Raw genomic sequence first — 24,124 nt, 5'->3', positions numbered from 1 at the left:
ACAAAAACTGGATTGCCCTCCCATTTTCGGGGGGGGGGGGGTGTTGACCAGGATCTTCCATAACAATTTGAAATTTCTACCAAAAAAAATTTTTGAACGTTTGGAATTACTTACTGCATTTTGAATCTAAATGAACACGGAAAATTGAACGCCAGGTAATAAGAATCTGAAAGTAATACTGTTTGCTATATTCCTGATCGTTGGGATGAGTGCTTTTATTCCTCACTCCACTCAAAATTTTTAATCTTCATCCAAACCCTAGTTCTGTAATGTGTGCCAAAGCAGTCTAAGCCAAATATTCAGCATATAATCAATGGCTCTAATCAAAAACTTCATCCTTTCACCAAAATTACACTACAGCTTGTAACAGCTGTGAAAACATCAAGAAATTGAAAGCAGACTCTGTAAGGGCCAAACGCACTAAGCTAGCTTCAGCTCCAATACGATTAGAGCCTTCTGGTTTTCTTGCCCATGCTGCAGAAGGCAACTTCTATCCTTCCAAGTTTTAACTGCTCACATCCTGAGATATGACAATTAATCCCCTAAAGATATGGCAGACCTCTTGGCATCAGGTTTTTCCTCCAACAGCCAAGACAATCCCCTGCTACCATTCCACAAACTATCTAAAGTATGCCTCCTCTTATATTTTGCCAGAACCACATCAGAAAAATATGCAGTAACCTTCATACCAATAAGTCTCCTGGACTGACGATATTCTTCCAGTTGTACTAAAAGCTTGTGTTCCATAAGTCACGCATATTTTGTATAATCTCTTCTAGCTGGCATACTCATCTATCATCACAACTGCTTGGAAGAGCTTTTGTTATTATTAATTATATATAGGTATCTCTATGGAATCAAGACTCATTGCAGAAGAACCACACTAACCATTACTCATAACTATCTCTGGCAATATTTGCGCACAGATCTGACTCCCGGATTCCATGGTGATGAAGTTGAGAGGATCCAGAAAGCGAGTGACAAAGATTTTTGGTAGGTCTGTAGGATGTCCCTATGAGAAGAGATTAACAGTCTGTAGGCTTCAAAAATTAGCTGATAGACGAAAAAGAGGAGGCATGGTCGAATTTAAGTTATTAAGTTTTTTCCGCGCATGACAAGAAGGGAGAGAACAAGGGATCACCAGTGGAAGTTGTATAAGAGTGTGGTTTGCAAGGGTGTCAGGACTAGATTTTTGCTTGAAGGATGGTGAATGGGTGGAATTGGTTACTAGAGATGGTTATTTTCACTGAACGTTTGGACAAAGGAGAAGTATGATAGGTATTGTGAATAAATGGATCTCCACAATGAGTCTCTTGACTGCATGGATATATCTGTATAATCATAATTCACTCAACTCATTCATCAATCTCCAAGCAAAGAAACTAGTCTGCACGCCTTTACTAACCACACTCTTACACAACTTCCAAGAGTGAACTCTTGTTCTTTCCTACTCATGTATTGAAAAAATTATTTTGTATCAGTCTTCTAGAATCCCTTTAGTACCATAATTTCCTACCATGTCCCCTCTAGTGCATCTGATAATTAAACTCTGCAACCTACACACCTTCAGTCATAGGCAGTGTTCCACAGTCCTCTCGCCAGGTTGTTCACTCGGCTCTGCATCCTCTCTCCATCTCCTGATCTCCAAGTTACCAAAGCTGTGCATAGTAGTTAAGATGTGGCCGTATCATAGCCTTATAAAGACAGATAGCCTTCCTATTTTTAGTTGTCAGTGCGTTTTTCAACATCCAAGTAATCCTTTGAGCTATTTTCCCATTTTTTTGCAATACATCCTCTGAACTTCAAATATCTTTCGACCATCACCTCCAGATTCCTAGCCTCATCAATTGCCAATAATCCAGTATCATCACATGTTACAAAGACTGTAATCTTTTCATCTCGAAGTGCATTAATTGTCACTTTTCTACATTAAATTGGCAGCCATTGTCCTTTGCCCATACTACCAATTTTATTTAAATCTACCTGCAGAATACTTATATTGGCTTTATCAACTATTACACTCCCCAGTTTTGCGTAATCAGCAAACAATTAAATATTATTATTATGTGACACCTCCAGGGAGTCCAAAGATCATCGAGGGAGAGTGTGCCAACAGCATCTATTCCCTTTGCTCCAAATTATGCAAGTTTCCTATGCAGCATTCTGACAAATGCTTTTGCAAAGTTCTGCTGTAGCCATTTCCTTTATTCAATTCCGCTGTCACTTTATTATAAAATGTGAACTAAAGCAGGACCTACTTTTTACAAAGACGTCCTGTCCCTGTACAGTATCATATTCCTATCCATCCATTCCAGAATTTTGCCTTTAACCAACTTTTCCAATAGTTTAACTGGTCTGTAATTTGTTACTTCTGTCTTTGAGCCACTTTTACGTAATGAAACTATCATGTCCTCTTTCCACTCTCTTGCATCCTTGCCAGAGCTAAGATATAGATTAAACAACTTCGTCAGAGATACTGCCGGTTCTCTTGCACATTCTCATAGACATGTGCTGACATATTGTCTAGTTTCACTCCTGTATTCACACTGATTTTTTTTCAATATGTTGAGTATCTCCAGTTCATCTACCTCGACCTGTTATTCACCTGTTACCAAAATAATGGAAAACGTAATTAACACTGCCTCACCACTAATTTTCATAAGAAATAAAGATAGACATGTCATTACCCTCGAAATAAATGTCAGAATCATGAAATGCTAAAATTGCGACAGTGATCTCCTGTTGTTAGTAACTTTACGCTGAAAGAGTGTTTAGTAACAAATTTAGTTGAATTCATTCCCGAGTTCTATTTTAGTTCAAATAGTAATGGAAATCTGCGAGATATCTAAAACTTGATTTATGCGATAACTTTTCTATTTGATGAAGTAATAATTTTGTATAACATGTGAAGTTAGTCTACTTTTGGATTATCCGTAATGTATGTCTTCTCGCTATTGTAGTTTATCCTGTTTTCCAGAATACTGGATTCCGCATTGATCGGAAATTTTATGAGGAGAGGCGATTGTAGAAATCTGTCTTAGGAAATAGAAATTTATCTAGTAATCTGCATATATTTATTGTGAGACAATAAATAAATCTTTTAATTATTTTGTTTCCCAAGGATAGTAGGCGGAGCTCCTTTAGCCATAACTTTTGGAAATCTAGACAGCCGCGTTCTATCATTAACCGTTACTAGTAGCTGAGTTCAGCCTCCATACCTCAGTCGGTATAGACGAAGTCCTTTGGTCGGAAAGACCCGGGTTTGATTCCCGTCCATGATGCGAGGAACTGTTATCTGATCTTTTTCGACTAAAGGTGAATTCGGTCTCATAAGAGTTTTCTCATCCGGAAACTCAGGTTTTCGCCCATCATAATAGGCAAAACCGGCACCGTGAACACACACACATCTACGAACATAAGACGCTCCTGGAATAAGGAGTAACCATTCTATTCCGTAGGACTGCTGTTTCGAATGCATACATGGTAAAAGTATGGGTCTATGCATGAGCATAAAATCAACTAGCTGAGCTAATCACTATCAATTATTTTCAAAGTACGGCATGGTGCAAAAAAAAAAAAAAGTTCTGAATAACTACAACGATATATGTTATGGAGTAAACGAGTATCGAAGTTCAGTACTGTTTTCTTTTTATTTTGCGCGTAGTGTATGAGGGTGGGAGTAAGCCAGACAACAACTACTGCCATCTTGTAATCCTAAACCATATACCTGCATTGCTGTCTGAAAGGGTTCTAAGGTTCATTCTCGAATTTTAGCTGAAAATAAAATAAAAATAATAAGAGAGAGAGAGAGTGTGCGTGTTGGTGGTATATTACCAGCGTATAGTACCAGAAACTGAAAATTAAGTATTTCGGAAGAATACTCATGCAGGCCGTTATAATCATGCTGAATCGCACCACAGTTATAATCAAAAGGCCGGAACTATTAAGACTTCAGCTTACTGTGCTCATACTTTGATACTTTGTTCTTCTGACGAACGTTTACAGAAACAATTACAACATACTAAATCCACCGTTTTATGAAATGGTTTTAAGGATTCTTTCATCAAAAAAAGTATTTAACAGTTACGGTATCTCTTCCAATTCTGAAGGGAAAAATTTCATTCCTATCATTTATGTGCAATATATTTCTTAACGTATTGCGAAAGTTTTAAAACCATGTATATTTTTGATGCCTTTCGCCCCATCAGAAAAATCTCCACCTTTCTCGCTTCTCCTACGCACAAACTTTTCGCTCTAGGTTTTCATGGCGTCTACCAGATTCTCTGTTCTTGCGGCTTATCTTATTTTGGACAAACTAGAAGATCTGCCTTTTATTTGTCTAGGAGAACACAAGTCTTACATTACATATTACGCGCCTGAACAGTCTAGACTCGCTGACTATGCCTTCTGCACTAAAAACAGAGTTCACTGGAACAAGACAAGAGTCCTTTTGAATGGCTTGATGGAGAAGCATGTGAAACTTTACTCCATTCTCCTAACAGATCCGATGGTCTAGGTCTATCCCTTTTATGAGATGACACTTTTTACGTCTGCTAACCTTTTATAACTTTATTTTTTTATTTATTTTAAGTAAGGAAATAGACTGTTCTAGTTATCATGCATTAGCTAATGCATACTTCTGTACTGAAGATGCTTATGGCACCTTCAGTTTTTTATTCTAGAAAACTCACATTAAAACTTATTTGTAGAATTTTCGCCTTTTTTATATTTATATTGTTATGCCAACTGATAGTATTCCAATATTGAAACAAATTTCCTTATCAGACATATTAAGTAGTTTAGACATAATTTTGTTTATGAACATCTATGTGGAAAAATCAATACAGATCCTTGAAGGGCTATTTTCTCCTCACATTACACGTCTCTTTCATCACTGCAAATCTTCATTCTTTACTCGGAAAGGAAAATTTTACTACCAAATATATGGTCTCCGGCAATGAGCTCAGCTGAATAGTAATAATAATTATTATCAGGTGACACCTCCAAGGAGTTCAAAGACTCATCCAGAGAGGCACCTACTCTACAACCCTTCGTCTACACCACTCAATCCACGAACTACACCAACGCTATCTATTGGCTACCACTGGTATTTTCACAGCCAATCACAATATCCATGCTCACGGCGGGATTCGAACCCGCAGCCTTTTGGCTGGAGAGCGGATACGCTAACCACTCAGCCAACCAGGCCGGCCTATCGCTGTTCAAAAATCAAATTCATATTAGAAGTAGAAACGGACGGAAAATTACAATTCTAGACAACAAAAACATCACTGGAAATTATTATTAGAAGTCTATAGGGGAAAAAAAAAAAAAGCCACACTGGCAGGTACTTACAGTCAAGCTCGTCCATCACAACACAACAAAAAATAGGCATAGTCAAATCCATAATAAATAGAGCTTTAGATATACTCAAAAATTATGGAATTAAAAGAAATCAAATCCTATTTAATCAGTTCCTTCAAAATGGCTACTTAAATAAGATATTAAAGAAACTTATTTTCTGATGAACCATCTCCTGATAACCGAGAAATTACTTATAAAGTCACGGTATTCATGCCATACGCTGGCATAATAAAATCAATTAACATCATAAAGGCCTTAAAAACCAGTAAACCTTACGAAGTTTCCTACGTTCCCCTAAAGACAAAAAGTCCAATTTTATAAACATCCTAGAGTATACATGATTCCATGTTCTTGTGGAAAGGTGTACATAGATCAAACTGGGAGAAGTTTCGAAATCTGTAGAAAAGAATAAGTAAGCGATGTTAAAAACAAAAGGGAAGAAAAATGTGGAATCACAACACACATCCTCAAAAAATATCACACGGTAAATTGTCAAGTATCATCCATGCCTTACTTAGAAAGAATTCAGTTTTTTTTTTTTTTTTGGTTTTGTTTTGTTTTCCTATGTTAAATAGCTTGCTGAAGATGCTGTCAGCCATAGCGAAATATGAAAAAGAAATAGATCTAGTGTTAATAAACAACTTAATAAATAACAAGTTTTAAATTAGTTATTAAGTTCAAAGTGAAAAGTTTGTGCTTTGTCTAGAGAAATGAAATACAGTATATTATTAGTGAGAATCAGTTCCATGAGGTGTCGGATAATAAAAGTTTATGGGCACACTGCGACAGTTGTGCGGGTCACTCAAAGGACTGTTGCTATTTCGATAAAGAGTTAGGATAAAAATTAAGGACAAGTTAGGATAAAAATATAACGATGCTATTTTATGTCCAAGTAATAAAAGGTACTAAATGTAAATACTATTAGGATATTTGGCTGCATGTGGAATGTTCGCGGATATGGTATAAGTATCCAGAAGAAAGGGACATGCTGAAGAAGATCTAAAAGATACTAAATGTAAATACTATTAGTATATATAAAGGTGAGTATAAGGATCAACTGAAGGAGTTTAAGCATGTATGTATGTACTACTTTGTCAAAAGAAATAAAAAAACAGAGGAAAACTCGCGTAAAAAACTTATTTAATGTAAAATTTTCGCTATAGTATCATTAGCGTCTTCAGTACAGGATCATAGAATTGCTAATAAACAATAACAGCCAATTTTAAAAAGTGTCACCTTAATAGCTAATGTGAGATAACTGAAAACGGCCAGTAATTTCCTAACTTAAAAAAGATGTGTATGTGTGTCTATACATATATACGGACAATTCATCGCAGGGAAAAATCCATCAAGAGGAAAATAAAATTCGTCAGGGGGAGGATTCATCGAGAGGAAAACTTATCGCTGGGAAAATTCATCGTGGAAAAAATTCGCTGGCTAGAAAATTGAAATGATATCGCATTGATACCGATATATGAAAAGTAAATGCAGAGCAAGATAATTTTCACAAAATATAGTTTTATGTATTATTTGTTTAGATTTTAGATTTTCATATTTTTACTCTTTTGTAAAAAAATTTATTGATCGGCGAGTTTCCTAATTTCTGTTTCGTCTTAAAAAGTTGTAAATATTTTTTATTACTTAAATACTGCAGGTTCTGTGATGGAATATTAATATATACAAAACTGGAATAGGTATAGGGAGAAAGGGCATCACATTTAAGAATATTTATTCAGCGAACCGTTCGTTATATTTCTGCGCACTACGACACCCATCCAGATGTGATATATATACGAGGATGGTCTGAAACGTTCTCAGCCTAACAATGAAAAAACAAATTTATAATTTCAAAATTATTTTTCGTTTTCAACATAATTCCCTTAAAACTAATACATTTGTTCCAACGATGCTCCAGCGCCATTATCCCGTCCCTGTAGTGGGTCTCAGTAAGATCTGCAAAATGTCCCTCCACAGCTGCAATCACTTCTTGATTCGAAGAAAAACGCTGATCAGAGAGGGAGATTTAAAGTCTTGGGAAGAGATAGAAGTCAGAGAGAGCCAAATCTGGGGAATAGGGTGGATGTTCCAGCAATTCATAGTGCAGATCCCCTAATTTTCCCATTGCCAAAACACCTTTGTGGACAGGTGCATTGTCCTGATGAAAGATGATTTGTTTCTTCTGCAATTTTTTTTTTTCGTCTTAGCCGAAGAAGAAAAAAAATTCGTCTTTTCTCACGAATTTTTTTGTCTAGTCTGGTTAAAAGATCGGAATAATATTCCCCGGTTACTGTTTTATCCTTTTCAAGATAATTAATAAACAAAATTCCTTTAACATCCCAAAACACCCATACCATGACCTTTCCTGCTGATGGAACCGTTTTGTCTTCTTTTTGCGCTGAACAACCGGCTTCTGTCCACTGTTTTGACTGCTGTTTGGATTCTAGTCTGTAATGGTGAATCCAAGTCTCATCCATAGTAATAAATCGACACATAAAAGCAGTTTTATTCCTGTTAAAACGTTCCAAACTGTTCAGAGATTTTCGTGCAAGTTTTTGATCTGCTGCGAGCAAGATCCATCTTGCGCAAAGCTTTTTCGTTTGCAATTCTTCATGCAAAATATATCCTACATGTTCTTTTGAAATGCCTATAGTCTCAGAAATTCCACGCACTTTGACTCGCGGGTCATCCAATGCCATATCGTGCACTTGATCAGTGATTTCTGTGTTGTTACACTTTTTGGACGTCCTTCACGTAGATCATCTTCAAGGCTGGTACGGCTACGTTTAAACTCGGCAGCCCATTTCTTAATTGTCGAAAACGAAGGAGAAGAGTGCCCATAAACTTTTATGAACTTCGAATGAATTTATTTTGGCGTTAAACCTTCTTTTACAGAGAATTTTATAACCGCACGATACTAAATTTTATCCATTTCAAGGGATACAGACAACACTTTTGCTTCAGACAGCTTATAAAACAAACTACTCATTCTATCAAGTAGGTTATAAAACAAACCTTGATAGAATGACTTGCAATTTCACATGGAATGCTTATAACAGATTTTCCAACTTAGAAAAAAAAATTGCCGATAGTGTTGCCATCTATGTTCTAGGCCGAGAAGGTTTCAGAACATCCTCATATAATCGAAATATTATTATTATTATTATTTGACGTCTCCAGGGAGTCCAAGTACTCATCGAGGGAAGGCACCTGCTCTACAACTCTGTCTTCAACATTCAATCACCAACTGACTGCAACTACACCAACACCATCTACCGCCGACCACCACTCGTATTTCCAATGACAATATCTATGTCCACGGCAGGATTCGAACCCGCAGCCTTTTGGCTGGACAGCAGATACGCTATCCACTCGGCCAATCATGCCGGCTATTTCTTAATTTTTCTAGAAAATCTTTTTTTTCACATATATCCGCGATGAATAACTTTATACCGAATAAAAAATTTCAAAAAGCTAAATATACTCGAAATAATATATAAAATATTTCTTAATTTTTTTTAAATATTTAATTTTAAAAAAATTTTTTTAAAGAAATATATATATTTTTTAATATTTCTTATATTTCTTTTTTCACAATATATCCGCGATGAATTGTCGGCAGTGAACTGTCCGGACACGTATGCGTGTGTATGTGTGTGTGTATATATATATGTGTGTGTGTGTTATCGGCAAAGTGTTAAATTAGGCATTCTATAGAATGCCGAAAGAGGGACGTCAAAGTATGAAACGCTTAGAATTTCACACATTTCCTAGGCATTCTATAGAATGCCAAAAGGCAAATCGGCAAAGTATAAAATACTTTTTCTCTTTATTTCAGTAATACATGCTCGTAATATACTCGTAACATACGCACGCTCAGCTACTCATGACCTTCAACCTAAAAGAACATTCATGGTAGCAGTTAGCATGTATATGTCAAAACAGATACGACCTCCCAAGTGTTAATGTCACAAGGTGAGTCACGTGACTATCTACGCTCGCCTCAAACAGAGTCACAACTGCGCAAATAATGGCCGAGCAAGCTACATTATTATTATTACAAAAACCTTCATGGAGTCAAAGAATCACGGCATGTTAACATGGAACGACGATTCTACGAAGAACTATCTAAAGTTCGAGCCAATGCTGCTAAAAAACTGCGTTTTTTTAACCGATACTACCAAAAGTTAGTGAACGATGTGAAAAATGCTAAGATGGCTTCTAAGAAGATACCACATGACTTTTGGCTGCTGAATCGCTATGATGTGATGGTCGTAGAAAACAAAAGTATGTTGATTTATCCTGTTAAAGAAGGCGAAGGCGTTAGTGAAATCCAGTTTTACGTCACAGATTCTGAGGTATTTAATATACTTCATGAAGCTCATTTGGCCATTGACCATGGTGGACGTGACAGAATGTTGAAAGAAATCTCACACAAGTACAAGAACATTACTCGTCATGACATTGAACTGTACATTCACCTTTGCGAGCCATGTCAGAAAAAACAAAAAAGCGTTAAAAAGGGTGTTGTAGTGAAGCCTATGATTTTTTACGAGTTTAATTCCCGTTGTCAGGTCGATCTCATCGATTTTCAGTCACATCCTGACAGGGAATACAAGTTTATAATGGTATACCAAGATCATCTCACTAAGTTTGTGGTTCTCAAGGCTCTGACATCAAAGACAGCGGAAGAAGTGGCAGATAACCTCGTGGACATATTTACGTTGCTTAGAGCACCATTGAGTCTACAATCCGATAATGGTAGAGAATTTGCTAATAATGTGGTGAGAAGCCTAAAGGAGTACTGGCTGACTTTGAAGATCGTCCATGGCAAGCCTCACCACTCACAAAGCCAAGGAAGTGTCGAAAGAGCTAATCGGGACATTGAAAATATACTGTGTATGTGGATGCAAGATGAAAAAACTGACCGATGGAGTGAGGGACTACGTTTCGTACAACTTATGAAGAACAGGGCATTTCATTCTGGGATTAAGAGACCATATGAAGCTCTCTTTGGCTGCAAAGCTAAATTGGGTCTCACAACATCTTCCTTATCCCAAGATGTTTTACAAGACATGCAGACTGAGGAGCATCTGGAAAAAATGACAGAAAACATCCAAACAATACAAGAAGAAACAGATCATCCTTTCCAAGAGAAAGAGTCTATTGCACAAAACACAGACGAGACTGTGGTCCACGATGGTAGAAGGAAAGTGGTGATGAATACATGCCTACTGAAGAGGCTTCCGGTTCTGCTACCTACTGCATTTGTGGTGCCCATACTTGCAGAAACTGCCACTGAAACGTTCATGCCACCTGTGGACATGAGAGTAAAGACGATGGAAGTGAGAAAATAGAAGGTGATGTTAATATTTTGTGTACTCTTTGCTTCAATATTGAGAATGCTGTCGAAGGTAAAATTCGATCTAAATTGAATCTGGAAATACAGGCGGAAAAAATGAAAATGGATTCTGACAAAAAATTTCCTCCTGCAGCTTTGGGGGCCACTGTGCGAATTCCTATATCCCAAACGTTGACAAGGGACGGGGAGACTCACGCAATCTGCTGGCAGTTGTTATGAATGTGACAGACTACGGTTTTTACCTTGGAACTGCTGAAGGAATTTTAAACCAACTCTATGCCAGATCACAATTCACTTTATGTCACAAGGACTTACTGAGAGTTGGAGATGTGCCTGATCATGAAATAGCTCTCCGGTCAGCCACTTCCGCTCAGTCCACGGGTAGCGGCCAGGGATTCGTTAGGTGTACTTGCAAGACCAAGTGCCGAAATTTGAAGCTCATTTGGCTTTTATATGAAAAAGGCAGTTAAGTGCAATTCAAAATGCCATTCCAGTCTACCGTGTAGCAACAAGTAGTTCAGCACTGGTCTTTTTCTGTTTTTTGTAATTTGTAATTGTTCAAAATCTGTAATTTTGTAATTGTTACCTTTTTTTCAATAAAATGCATCTTTTCAATAAAAGCCTTTTTCATACTTAGCCAAAACAGCATTTGTCATTCTATATAATGAATAGGTATTCTATACAATGCCTAGGGAACGTATGTAAAAAAATAAAAAGAAAACAGACATTTCATACTTTGCTAAAAACGCCACACATTCTATACAATGCCTGCTTTTCACACTTTGCCGGTAACATATACACAGAGAGAGAACATATGAATACCAACAAGACGAACTTTCCGTCCAGTTTTTGTTTCAGTTCTGGTTTCGGTTTTAGTTCATTATTTTGGTTGAGTGCTGCGTCATTAACTGTTTCTATGACATTTATTAATAGGGTTGTGTGTTTTATTAGTGTAAATAAGTTGACATTCGTAGTTGTTTATTCATTTTTGTAGCTATAAAATGGATACATCTCCAAGAAAGCGTTCAAAAAAAAAACAAACATGTACTCTTTCTCAACACACATCAATGACTCAAATACAAATTGTCAATGAGTGTGCGTTCGTTTGGGTACTGTTAATGCAATTTTAAAGAGTTTTAGGAAGGCAGGTACCTTTTTCTCCGGACAGAAAAGGAAACCTATACTTATTAGTTAGGAAAAGCAAAATGAGTCCAAGATTGTCTGTTGCAGACTTAAATAGAGACTTGGCAGCTAGTAAGATTAATATTTCTGACATGACAGTCCGTCGAAGATAGGTGGAAGCAGGGACTGCGCACAGACCAAAAATGAAACAACAGCTGATGAAGGTATGCAAAAATAGAGGCTCCAGTGGACAAAAGTGTACAAAAATTGAACTGTTGAGAAGTAGAAGAAGGCCATATTCTCAGATGAGAGATTTCTTTGTACAAGGAGAGCGACTACCCTATGTTCGCAAATCAGCAGCCGAGAAGACTTTCCTGTTCACCTTCAACAAGCTCCTAAACATCCAGTCAAAAAGATGTTCTGGAGTTGTTTTACACATGACTGTATGATGAAAAGTGATCAATAAATAATAATAATAAAAGAAAAAAACTGGAGAAAAAAGGTGGTCTCACAGATCCAGACAGACAAAGAATTCATCTTCTAACAGAATCTCGCTCCATGCCACACTTCAAAAAAAAAAAAAAAAAAAAAAAAGAGAGTTCCTCAAAAATCACAACATCCAATTGCTTCAGTGGCCAGGTAACTCTCCTCACATAAACTCAACCGAAAATTTGTGGGCCATTTCTATTGTAAAAAAGAAACTTGGAAAATTAAATTGTGATACAATGGATAACTTAATACAATCCAATATAAAAGTATGATTTCAGGATGCAGAAATAGGAAAAATGTGTTCTACACTGGTAGAGTCCATGCTGAAGCAAATTAAGGAACTTATTAGTAACAGACAGTGGTGTAGCTAGGGGGGGGGATCCACCCCGGGCAGCACTTTTCACGTGAGACACGATTTTATTTTTCGACGGTTCTTGTATTTGTGTTAACTTAGTAATTTTATTACTTAATTAATAATTCATTTTTAACAACTATACTTACAACTAAAATAAACATAATGTTTCAATTTCATTCCCTACATCATTTTGACTTTTTGTAATATTTTTGATGTGTATTGAGAAGGGTGGCAAAAGCTCTAGCTACGCCACTGGTAACAGAGGAACGCATATAAATTATTAGGTGAAGTTGGAGTTTAATTTTTGTACTTATTTTCTTGCAAAATTAAAATAATTTTTCTTTAAAATGTGTGTTCGGATTAATTTGTTCACTACTGTACACACACACACACAGGGTAGCCATCATTAAAGAGGTGCTCAGAGCTCTGTAGCGAAAAATCTGTTAGATGAAACTCGACCAAAAACTTGGTGTAAATACACTACGGAACATGGTTTTTTTTTATTTATATAGAAGATAAAAAAAAAGTATAAATTCTGCCACCAGGGCAGTATAATGTTGTCATTTGGCACTATAAGAGACAACAAATCAACTTTTGTCTTCGTATAACTTGCAGATGTAATTCAATATGTCCTCCTTTCAGATGTTCTAACTGCATTCTGGAATAGCATTTTCAATAGTAGAACATTAGAGATCTGCATTGATTTGCCTCACATGCTGCATTATTGTCTTTCAAAGTTGCTAATTCAGGAACACATCCTTCATTCACCATGCATTCCATATGGGCCACAACCAAATGTCATGGGGGGGGGGGGGGGGGGGGGAAATTGAGATCAGGCGAATGAGGTGGCCATGCTTTGCGAAATGCATGACTAATCGCTCTGTTCTATTCTGTGAAGTGTTTTTATAACGTTCACTCTACTGTCAATCCAATGTGAGGTGGTGCTCCATCCTGCATGAATATGGCAGAGTTGAGGCATCTTCGCTGCTGAAGTTGCAGAACAAGGTTGCACAGCATCTCTAAATACCAAAGAGCAAAGACGGTACAAATTATTGGGCTTGTTGGGCGCAGCTCTTCAAAAATGTCATCATCATCATCAAATTCCTGCCTTGTATCCTCAAGGGGTGTACAGGATATGATACTACTACATGAAAAATTTACATCATTACTAAATTCCTATCTATCTACAATTTTCCTCCAAATCAGTCTGTTACCTGTCAAGACTCCAACATCATCAGATCTTATATTTCTATCTTCTAAGGCATTTTTACTGTATCAATCCACCTATATCTGTCAACCTTGCAGAGAACACTTGTTTTGATAATGTTTCCTCTCCCATTCTGTTTAAGTGACCATACCACCTGAGATTAGCTCTGCTAATGCATTCCTGGATTCTGACAATGTCAAGTTCTTTCCTAATATTCTCATTTTTAATATGATATTGCCATTTATGCCATCTGTTCACGCCCCTAATCTTTCTCAGGAGACTCTCATCTCTGTGGTCTCTAGTCTTTGGTCAAGTTTTACTTCTGACCCAGCTCTCAGATCTATAAGTTAAAATTGGTTTGATCACCCATGTATACAACTAATTTAGTGTTTTGGCTAATTTCTCTCTTATTCCATATAAATTTATTGATTTGATTTTCTACCATGCTTGCTTTGTTGATTCTGTTGTTACTTCCATATTTAATTTACCATCTTCACTTAAAATCGTGCCCTAAGTAGCTGAAATGTTTTACTTGTTCTAGAGGTTCTCCATTCACAATGCAGTTGATATTTTCGATGCTTCTGCCTATTTTCATTGTCTTTGTCTTGTTATTGCTAACCTTCATGCAATATCTATTATAACAGCTATTCAATTTAGTCGGGGAATCTTGCAGACTTCTAGTGGATTTATTTAGAAGTATAACATTGTCCGCATAAAGCAAAGAGCTGATATTAACATCTCCAATTTGGATATCAGGTTTAATATCACTTTCCTTCATAATGTGATCCATATAGATAATGAATAACAGAGGGGATAATGTACATCCTTGTCTGACACCAGATTTAACATTAAACAATCTTCCTGTAGTTCAATTCTAACTGCTGACTTACAACTCAAATAAAGACTAAGTATTGCTTGATATAATGCCCCATTGATACCATATAACTGTATCATTTTGAATAGCTTCTCTCTTGGCACCTTGTCATATGCCTTTTTCAGATCTACAAAACTTATATACAGATCTTTGTTATTTTCCCATGATTTCTCAACTATTTGTCTTAAAGTCAAAATCTGATCCTGACAGCCTCTATTTGGCCTGAATCCAGCTTGTTCTTCACCAAGCTTCTCTTCTACAATCCTTCTCAACCATTTCTCAAGTATACTTGCATAAATCTTACTAGGAACACTCAGTAGAGAAATTCCTCTGTAATTCTCACATTCAATTTTATTTCCCTTTTTATATATGGGTACTATTGAGAGCTCTACTCCAATCATCTGGAATTTGTCCCTCTGTCTAAGCCTTCTGAACTATGCAGCACAGTCAACCTAAGACTTTTATACCTCCATACTTGAGCATTTCTGGTAGAATATCATCTGCTCCTGCTGCCTTTCCACTAGGCCTTTGACGGGTTTTTCTATTTCAAGTACGGATATGTATTCCTGACTGCATCCCTGTTGAGTGTTTTTTACCACTGTGCTATCACTGCTTGTTCCATTTACCAATGTGAAAATGTACTGGCAATAACAAAACGGTGCTGTGAAACTACACTGCGCTGTGACTTTCGGAGTGTAAAGCGGTCTGATGGAACACAAGGGTTTTTCGTAGCCCAAAGGCGCAAATGTGTGAATTAACATTACCATTCAGATAAAAATGTACCTACCTTATCACTCCAAAAGATCTTCTGCAGCCATGCATCATCCACCTCCATTCAAGCTAAGAACGTCATGGCAAAGTGCAGTCGAGTTTCTGCATTGCCATGAAGCAAACCTTGGGTATGGAATATCTTGTAGGGGGAAAACCTCAGCATTTGATGCATGATTTTCCACACATTTAAGTATTGTATGTCCAGTTGCTTTGCTATTGTCCAAGCACTGCTGAACCCTTGTGCATTATTCATTCTGTGTTCCACAACAGCAGTTGCAACTTCCGTTTGTTGAGGAATAATCTGCTTGCACTCTCATTCCTGTCCTCACTGCTATAGATGTGCTATTTTCAAATTATAAAATCATTTTTCAAAGATTTGTTATTGGCACTGAACCTTTTCTCCTATCCTTCGAACGGCAGAATTCTCGAAGCATGACATTAGCATTACCACATTATTGATAATAAAGTTTGATTAGCAACGCACGTTCTGGTAAGGTGAGATCCATAGCACTACAGTCTTATCATAATGACACTGTTTCAGTCTTCCTTATATCCACCAACACATCAGTAGAAATAGTGAGATTATGCAAATATCACACGATTCTAGTGGCAATTGTCTGATGGTGGCAGAAATTTGTATATTTTTTTTTTTTTCTGTAAATCAAAACCCATTTTCCAACATACTTACACCAAGAATGGCTGAATTTCATCCAATACCTTTTTTGGTACAGGGCGCTGAACACCTCTTTAATTATGACCACATTTATGAAGGATTTGTTTTGTTCCAATAAACTAAGTTTAGCACAGATAGCATACTCAGCAAGTCCAGCCTGTTCAGGCCTAGTATTTAATATAAGACTTGTGTTTTTCTAGACAAATAAACACAGATCTTTGGTTCGTCCAAAATAAGATAACCTGCATACGAGAGCAAGGAATCTGATACACTTGGAAAACCTAGAGGTGGAAGCCTGTCCTTAGAAGTGAGAAAGGTGAAGATTTTTATGGAGTGAAAGGCAACAAAAATATTCGGTGGTTTTAAAACTTTTGCTATGCATTCAGAAACACCCTGCACATAAGGGACGGGAGTAAGTTATTTCCTCTGTATTGGAAGAGGCAGAGATACCATAACTGTTAAAAACTTTTTTTGATGAAAGAATACAGAATAAAAATACAGAAGAAATAACTTGCATTCTTATCTGTGTGCAAGGCATTTCTGAATGCATGCCAATAGTTTTTAAAACCACAATTGTCTGTTATTGTTTAATTGCCATTCTATGATTCTGTACTGAAGATACCTATGGCACTTAGGCAAAAATTTTACATCAAGTTTTTTTACAAGTTTTCCTCCACTTTTATATTTCTTTTGATCATGCCAACTCACAGTATTCCATTATTGAAAGTAGTGTACTTTGTAGAGCTTGGCATGAGAGAAATGATATGAATGTATAAGAACAATAGGTCATCTGTTGAATCTATATAAAGATGTAGTGAGCAAGGAAGTAAGAAAGTCTTCACAAAAACGGTTTTGTGAGTTGAAGTTGCCAGAATGGGTAATTAGAGTACAGTAGCCCCCTGAGTTACGTAAGTAATGTGTTCCATAAACCTTTACGTAACTTGAATTTTACGTAAGTCGAATTTGTAAATTGCTTAAGGTAACTTCGTAAGAAACTGCAATATTTATAATTTACTAATTATATGAAGAGCCAAAGGCTTCAATTTGGCGATATGAACTTATTTAAGTTAAGGGATATTATATCCCATATTGTTTCTTAGCCGAATAAGAAACTCAAAGAGTTTCATGCTGAATATAGAAACTATATAAAGTTCGGCGATTGCAAGCGTAAGCAAATACCTGGATAGTGCAGCACCTGATCCATTAGGTAGTGCAAGCTGAGGCAACTCATAGAAAGGGTGGAGCAAGCTCCGATCACTATTCTTGGTATTTACCCATAATGTGAACTTAGCTCCTAGGAGCTATATTATTGTTCAACATTATGAGAGAAGGTCACTACCCAGACCGGTTTCAACCTTTTTTGAGGTCTCATCAGTGAGTGGGTAGAATGGGAGTTCATGTCTTTCATCATTGGCCTTTGGAGTATGAAGATTGCTGAGGGTCAGCAGGTAGTAATAGGGGAAGTTAAAGAAAGGTAGAGTATGATAGTAAGAGATAATAAAGAGGCCTCAGTCAACCTGCTTAGCTATGTAACCAAGAGGTTGTGGCTAAACAATCCGTACATGTCATCTCTTCTCACCTGTTCTAAAATAAAAAAAAACTTTAAACATACTTTACTTTATCCCACAGCTTAAACTAGATTAAACCAGGTGTCTGAAGATATCATCTCCTAACACCTATTGCTCTATATAAAAAAAAAAAACGTGACTTAAATTAAACCAGGTGTCTGTAGACCTCTCTTGTTCCCACAAGAAAGAGAAACGGAAAACAATTTAAACTTAAATTGTATAGGATTGAATTCTGGAACTTGACTAATTAGCTTAGTGCCGAATTAAAGGGATCTGTTGTTTTGAAGGGCGACTGAGGGGAGAAAATCTCCTGACGTCTGTTCTTTACAGTTTACACTGTAACATATCTGAAATAAAGCTTTAAAAAAAGGAAAATAAAAGAAAAAAAAAGATTAATTAATTCTGGAGTTCGTCTGAAGGAAAAGAAACCTGATATGACTTTAAAAGAATTCAATGGAACTTCAAATGAAACTCCCAAAATAAAAAGCAATTCACAGAGTGGGGGGGAAGAATCTGGCCCGAGTGATGCAGCCCACAAGGAGCTGCACCACCTCGATATATGAGCCTTCGCAGCTCGGGTTCTCAGGTCTACCCCCCTCCTTTGTGGACTAATAATCATAAACCTGTTGGGGCAAGCGAAAAAAATTAATTTTTTTCCCCTACCCCCCTACTGCGTGAACTAACTCAACTTTCCTAGCTGTCGTAACCTTTGGAAGTATTTATGTCCAAACCACTCAGTATCTTCTTTGATCTCTGACTCTGTTAACTTTCTCAAAGTTCTGCAGAAGTACTTACTCTCGACCTCTGTCATGTCCAGATGACCCGTTACCTGGTTGGGCACAGCCATGGCTATGTCCTTGATATAGATATCCTTCCATTTCATACTTATAATTCCTTTCCGAAGGAGGAACGTTGGCCCATCTTCTCTGCACGTTGTTAAGAATACACTGTCTGCAGATTCGATGGGTCCTCTCCATTTCTTTATTATTGCAGTCCCATTTTTAAACATATTTTCACCCATAACTAATTTGATTTCCTCTACAGAAAATTCTTCAGCCTCTTCCTGTATTGTTGTTTTGGTCTCCATTTCATCAGCTTCCGATGAGGTTGTGTTACCTGGTTTTGATTTTTTAATGTTCCCTTCTTCAGGGCTTTGTGACCGCTTTTGTGTACCTTCTTCTTTAGTAGTTTCCATTTCTTCCTCCGTTTTGCATCCTTCCTCTGCTTCGTTTTCCTTCTCTGTATCTAAAGTGGTAGGTTCTTGTTGGTTGCGTTCCTTTATTTCTTACACTGCGGTTTCTGTGGTGGCTTGATCTTTGGCTGTTTCTTCTTCCTCTGTTCTTTCTTTGCTGGTCGTTTCTGCATTCTTAGTTACGGGCGCTTCCTTCTTATTGCGTTTTTGATTCCCTGTTGCTATTGTGTTATGTGCAGCTTTCAGGGTTGGGAAGTCTTCCCATTCTGTGTCATTAATATTTACTGCCGGTGTTACTGTAGCTGGCATGATAGCACCTCCCATCCTTTCTGCCTGGTTTCTGGATGGGCAGGTGTCTACTTTGTGATCCATGGTGCCACATTTAAGGCAAGGTGCCTCACACTGAGCTAGGGCATGTCCTGCCGCCATGCAGTTCCTGCATTTGTTCTTGGAGCAGTCTTTACCTAGATGTTCCAGAGAACCACACTTATAACAATGTTTCTTAACTCCAAGGTAGTTAACTACTACCCTGGCAGAGCCTAGACAGACAAAATTGGGGACTTCGGCCTTCATTTCCATACGGAAAGTTACCTCGCCATGCTTCCAGTCGGGAAGTCTGTATCGGTAGCGATTTTTACGTCGCGTACAACTCCCCATTTTGAAAACACTTTGTTGATTTTTTCAGTTCCCCCCCCTTAAGATATTCTACAGGGAACCTCTCTATCCTTATTGTCTCAAACACTCCCTACTACAAAGGGAAAAAAAAATTTTCCCTTGACATTCTAGTCCTTTACTTAACTTGTTCCTAGTTTCCACATTCTTTACTACTACCTGGAACCTGCCTGCCCCATAAGGGGTAAAGCCAACTATATTTTCGGCCCCTACTGCTTCGCTAAGAGCTTTCGCCAACATCCTCTTCGGTGTGTCGGTGTCTGCTTCGATGCCAAGGGTCCTGACTCACGGTGAAAAAGAAATCATGATTTAGAGAAAAAAAATGAAGTCCCAGAAAGGAAGGAACCTTCAGAACCAGGGACAAGCATTCCCTGTTTGCCGAAATTTCCTGCTTGACTAGCTAGAGGCAGAAGACTGCAAAACAGGCACAAGACAAAATTAGACAAAAGTAGAAAAAATGATTGCAAACGATCTTACCACTAGGATCAGGGACTGGATTCTGGAACATGGAGCTCTCTCTCAGGGTCGCTGGAAATAGGAACTTCTGGCAATCAGTGAGTAGGTAGACCTAGTTAATACCAAGTTTGTAGCGAACAGAACTTACATCCCTTTTATGAGAATTACCAAGGTGTCCTAATAAATTATTAATTATATGAAGAGCCAAAGGTTTCAATTCGGCGACATTCAGGAAGTTCGTAAAAGAAGTTACACCCCCCCCCCAACCTCTAAAATGAACCAAAGCTTAAAAATTGCAATATTAAATGTAAGCGGTCTGTGCAATTCTCAGGTGCAAAGCACTGTCTGGAGACTGATGCTAATGCATAATATCAACATTCTTATTCTTACAAGAAACCCGCTTTTACAAACACTGGGATGTGGAGAACTTTTCGAGAAGCTACCCGGTCACCAGTTACTGGTGTGTTTCGGGGAAGCTCACTCGCAAGGGGTGAGACACTAATTCTCCCCCCAATCTGGACATTGAAGAACCCCCCCCCCAAACCCAGGGGGTTCTTCAATGTCCAGAAAGATGCTAGGGGATGTCTATTGTCCATGGACTGGAAGTATGGTGGCCGTAACACCCGGTTTGTGGCTGTCTATGCCCCGAATAGCCCCCACCAACAAAACTGTTTCTTTGCCGCACTGGAAAACTATTTTCTAGGTGCACAACACCTAATCGTGGCAGGCAACTGGAACTGTATAGAAGATGACGATATGACAAAATAGGCAGAAATGCTAATAACGGAACTGGCTTTTTTGCAGCACTAAAACGTTGCTGCGAAAACTTCGACCTTGTTGATATCTGGAGACGGCAGAATCCACTAAAGTCGGAACAACGTGGTGCCATGGTCAGATATCAACAAGGCTTGACAGGTTCTATGTATCCCAGTTTTTAGAACCACATGTTCTTGGGGTACGTCATATCACTGTGAGAGGTCTGCTAACAGACCACAAAATGGTCCTATTAAAAATAAGGATACCAGAAATAATAGAAAGAGCCAGAGGTTCTTGGAGGCTCCCTCCCAAGTTCCCCAGTCTTTTTAGCAATAAGCTACAGAACCTCTGTAACGAATGGAGAGACACCAACTGGAACTGGGAAACCTGGCTACAGTTCAAGTCACAGGCAAGGGAATTCTTTCAGCGTTGTATGCATGAAAGGGCACACCAACAGAGACAATGTCTGAGGGATCTCTGTAAGGAGCTCAGCTGGTACCGCACCAATGAGCAGAGAGGAATTCCCAGTAGCTACCTTATCAGACAGGTAGAAATCGAGCTACAGCAAGAGCGGCAGAGTAGAGTCGAGGACCTCGATTTTCTAGCGAGACTCTATCTCAGATATTTGGAAACGCCTTCCGCCGCTTTCTACAATCAACAACGGGTGGCGGCAAATGACGAGCGAATGGTTTACCAGATCCAAGAGAATGGCCAACTGCTAAAATCAGTCCCTGAAATATTTCGCTTTTTCCATCAACAGTATTTCGGTGCTTTTTCTGATCAGCAGAGCGCAGATGTTTTCAGAGAGTGGGACATCACACGCCTTCCCGAGCATCTTAGCGCTCTGCATGACAGGCTGATAACTGCTGAGGAAATAAAAAAAAGCTTGCAAAACAATGAAGGCAAGAAAAACCCCAGGGTTAGATGGGTTAGGGATAGAATGCTACCGATCTATCTGGGACTATGCACTACCAGTTTTAGTAAAAATATTTAACAAATTCCTCACTTTGGGAAATATCCCTGAGGAATTCATTAAAAGCTCAATTTTTATCCCAAAGAAAGATTAAGATTGCACCTTGGCGACCAATCTCCCTAACTAATTCAGATTACAAAATATTTGCAAAAATTATCTACAGCCGCATCAAATGCGGCATAGAAAGAATCATAACAAGCTCCCAGGTTTACGGAATACTGGGTAGATCGATGAAATTAAATCTCTTTTTCTTAAGGATCTAATCCGTCAGACCAAAAACAAAAATTACCCTTTGGCACTTCTCTCTACGGATCTGGAAAAAGCGTTCAACAGCGTCAGACACACGTACTTGCATGACATCCTTCAGAAAATAGGTGTGGGCTGGAAGCTTCGGCAAACAATCAAAAACATCTACGCAGAGGCCTCCACCCAAATAACTATCAACGGGATTCCTCTCGGAACCTGTTCCTATTAAAAAGGGGGGGTAAGACAGGGCTGCCCACTAAGCTCTCTCCTCGTCTCACTTGCGTTAGAACCCCTCATAAGAAAAATAGATAACTCCCCTGCAGTTAGAGGAATACCATTACCCTTAGTCTCCAGACAGAGCAAAATTGTAGCATATGCTGATGATGTAGTGGCAATGCTCAGAGACTCTGAGTCCATCTACATTTATTTTGGCATTTTGCAAAAATTCAGCATGGCCAGTGGTCTTCACGTTAGTACTTCAAAGACAAAAATTAAAATTTTTGGAAATTTCCATAGAAATAACCTTCCCTGTGGTTTAGTCCCACAAACTCAGCCCCTAACAGTACTAGGCGTCCCATTCACGGCGAGCCCAGTACTGCCTGTTAAGAAATTACAGGAAGAGTGCGAAAAGAAACTAAAACCATTTAAACCCAATTATTTCTCCTTCTACGGAAGAACAGTAATAATAAAAACTATAATAATATAATCCCCATGCTAATGCATACAATAAATATAACTAATATAAAAAAAAAACCAAGAGAATCAACTTTACAAAATACAAATAGATTTTTTTTGGAACAGAAGAAAGCACGAGGTTAAAAAAGAATATCTAAAACTCAAAATCAATCAAGGGGGGGTTTCTCACTTCCACAATTAAACTGCCTATTCTATGCAAACACTCTCAAAACCATAGGGAAGGCCTTAAAATCTAACCATATTTCAGGATTTCTAATTAAATACTTTCTAGGGCATTTTCTCCCCTACTTCGGGACCACGGGACACGCTAATTCCAGTGCAGAGGTTGTGCCAGAATGGTATTATCCATTATGCCAACAGCTTAAAAAATTTAAAATCGAAGGGTTAGAAATCCTAAAATTAAAACCACAAGCAAGATATTGGGAGTTCTTTCAACTTTCAAGATGTGATATGCCAAATATAGAAACTAACATGGAAACGCTATTTCGAAATATCAGATATCAGATGTCCCGATACAATTCAAGACGGTGTGACCCCTTCTGCGACATCTGCCAGAGCGTTGAAACGGTGGGACGTTTCTTTTACTTGTGCCCCACCCCACCCAACATGTCTGGTAGAGATTAAGCGCAGTACTGGGAATCCAGCCGCTTACACTAGAAGAGGAGTTGTACCTGCAATTTCCCCCACCAGTCAAGAAAATTCAGAAATTTACAATTTACCTCATCAATGTAATCAAGTATCACATCTGGAAAGTGCGGAAAAAGTCCCAAATCAGCGATGAAAACAGTATACAAGCCAGAATACTCAGCGGGATCTATTTCTACCTACCTAGGTTTTTTGCACACGAAAGGCATATACTAGGGGATGTGAGGTTTGTAAATAAATGGTGCAAACCTTTTATCCTCTGTGTCCTGAGACAGGACCTAATCATACCGTGTCTCTTCCTTTAAAAAGTAAAATGTTTTTCTTTTCCTTTCTTCACGGGTTCTTACAGTTCACAGGAGGGGAAAGATCTGAGAACCCGGGCTGCAAAGGCTTACAGCGAGGCAGTGCTGCTCCTTGGGAGCGGCATCTCTCGGATCAAATTCTTCCCCCAAATCTTGTTTTCCCTGTGGTGTAAGGTTAGCCAGTTCTTTACTGCTTCTTTTATAAAAATTTTTAAAAAAATGCTCACAATGTTTATGCTCTAATTCACGCAGAAATGCTTCGATACCAGCAGTATTTTCAAAAAAAAAAAAAAAAAAATCCAGCTTAAGTTTTATACTAAAACAAGTGTTAGGAGATGACCTCCATAGACACCTGGTTAGTTAAATTGTTAATTATTTCACGACCGCATATAAGAAAAGTTTAT

At 38.0% G+C, this 24,124-nt stretch overlaps 2 protein-coding genes and 1 pseudogene across 5 annotated transcripts in view; 2 read left to right on the top strand and 1 right to left on the bottom strand.

Moving 5' to 3' along the window:
- The window catches only part of ORMDL (sphingolipid biosynthesis regulator orosomucoid 1-like), a 150,430-nt gene that overhangs the window by 9,362 nt on the left and 116,944 nt on the right, over nucleotides 1-24,124 (top strand). The window lies entirely within an intron of this gene.
- LOC150100148 (putative polypeptide N-acetylgalactosaminyltransferase 9) overlaps nucleotides 1-24,124 on the bottom strand; it is a 187,151-nt gene that overhangs the window by 148,562 nt on the left and 14,465 nt on the right. The gene's annotated exons all lie outside the window — the stretch shown is intronic.
- Nucleotides 9,462-10,718, top strand: LOC150100149 (KRAB domain-containing protein 2 pseudogene; annotated as a pseudogene).

Source organism: Typopeltis vanoorti, chromosome 13 (genome assembly GCF_054136105.1).
Source record: "Typopeltis vanoorti isolate ZY-2024b chromosome 13, IOZ_Tvanoo_1.0, whole genome shotgun sequence".
Lineage (NCBI taxonomy): Eukaryota > Metazoa > Arthropoda > Arachnida > Uropygi > Thelyphonidae > Typopeltis > Typopeltis vanoorti.
The sequence above is the reverse complement of the archived record's forward strand: the minus strand, read 5'-3'. Positions and strand labels throughout refer to the sequence as shown.